The sequence below is a fragment of the Cryptomeria japonica genome, chromosome 10, assembly GCF_030272615.1.
Source record: "Cryptomeria japonica chromosome 10, Sugi_1.0, whole genome shotgun sequence".
NCBI lineage: Eukaryota > Viridiplantae > Streptophyta > Pinopsida > Cupressales > Cupressaceae > Cryptomeria > Cryptomeria japonica.
The window spans coordinates 236,157,927-236,159,865 of NC_081414.1; positions in this window are offsets into that span (position 1 = coordinate 236,157,927).

Consider the following 1,939-nt stretch of genomic DNA (forward strand, 5'->3'; position numbering starts at 1 on the left):
GATCTGAAAAGAGCACAGAACCACCTTTCCGACGCCTATTCGCTTTCGAAAAACGGAGTCCGTATGCAAAAGATATGGCTCCTGGAGTGCAAAAAACTTGTTCTGACTTCGACTGGCAAAAAACACTACAAAACGGAAAAATCAGAAAAAAAGTTTCCATCTTTTAGATCGGGCTCGGAACCAGCTTTCCAACGCCTATTTTCATTCGAAAATCCGAGCTAAAATGCCCGAGTTATACCCGATTTAGTAAAACTGCTCCAAAAAAGCCCAAATAGGCCCTTTAAGCCCTCAAGGGCTTAAAAAAAATAAGCCCCTGGTCCTCTGGACGACCAGGGGCGGGCGCAGGGGGCAACGCTGTGGTGGTGCACGGGCGGAGAGCAGCGCACGGGCTGGGCGCGAGCTGTGCGTGGGCGGTGGGCGGTGCGGCGGTGGAAGCCTGGCCGCGGCCGGTGGTTTCCGCCGGCGGCGGTGGCCGAGCGGTGGCCGCCGGGCTGCGCACCGACGGAGCGGGCTGTTTACACTGGCTGCGCTTTTTTTAAAACAAAAAAATTGCGTTTTTTAATTTTTTTTTGATTTTTTTTTTGAAAATCTGCCTCGGTTTTTGTGCCCTAGGGTCGTACGGCCTTGGGGCCAAAAAAAATTTGCCACCTGGTGCAACTGTGTCCAAATCGGACGAATTTTATATGGAAATAGGGGTTTTTGGGCGCTACGAGCTCAACGGTGAGGTCCGTTTGGGCTCAAAGTGCACCGAAAAAAAATACCCCTATTCCAAAATAAAAAACAGAATACAAACACAGATCTGATGCAACCAAAACCTGGATCTCAAAATCTTTCAAAAGTCTGAACAAGCTGCAGCAGATCTGGCTCTAATACCATGTAGGATTTGAGAAATACAAATCCACAGAACCCAAAAGAAACCTGCATGCAAGAAACCTGTCACAGAGAAAGAGAGAGAACGAATACAAGGGTTTTGGCTCTGACAAAGAGAAAAGATGTATTATCAGAGAAAAATGAATCAAGAATATGAATAATACAAGAGATCAATCCTTATAAAGGAGATCAACACCAAAAGGAAAACCTAACCCTAAGGTGTGAGCATTTAATAATTAAATATTAATTATTAAATGACTAATGTATGCATAAAGAGAAATCTTAAGAGGAGAGCAAAGTTAATTAATTACTTTACTCTAACAGTTGTGTATATACAAGAGGTTGAAATTGATAAATCAGTTTTGCCACAAGAAGTAAAAGAAGTTATAGATGACGAACAACATGTTCTGGATCATGAAAACTCTAATCATCAAATTCTAGCTGATTTGTTAATGAGTTACCATTTTTTGTGAAAGAAGAAGACAATGAAATTTAGATAATAGTCATACTAGCTTTAAGACAACAAGAAAAAGCTCAAAACATTAATGTTCTGACTCCTCAAGAAAGCTACTACAATGTAAAAGATAGTCCTCATCCACAAAAAAATGAAAATGAGGATGAAGAGGACTCCTTTTGGGATGATCTCCAAATTTTTGTTGCAAAGTTAGGTGTCAATATTTCATTTTTAGAAGAAGCAAATAAGGAACGCTAGGGTATTGTAAATGAAATGGTTATTGAATCTCATAATCAAACTGATTTATTTGTTGAGCTTCCTTTGTTTGTTATTGATGATGAGGATAACATGTATGAGCTAACAAAGATGGCAAGTTGTGATCAGCAAGATAATGGAAATGAGATTGACAAAGTGTTGATCCTTGGGAAAATAAATGAAGACAACATGGTTGAGAAAGTCCAAGAGCTTGATATGCATGGTAGTATGGCTAAAATGAATGAAAATCAAGATAATCAGGAGCAAAAAATTGTTGAGAATATAATGCAAGAAAAAGTGGTGATTGAAGACGTAGTTGACAAAGAAGAAATCAGCAGAGGAAATCTAAAGATGAGTATT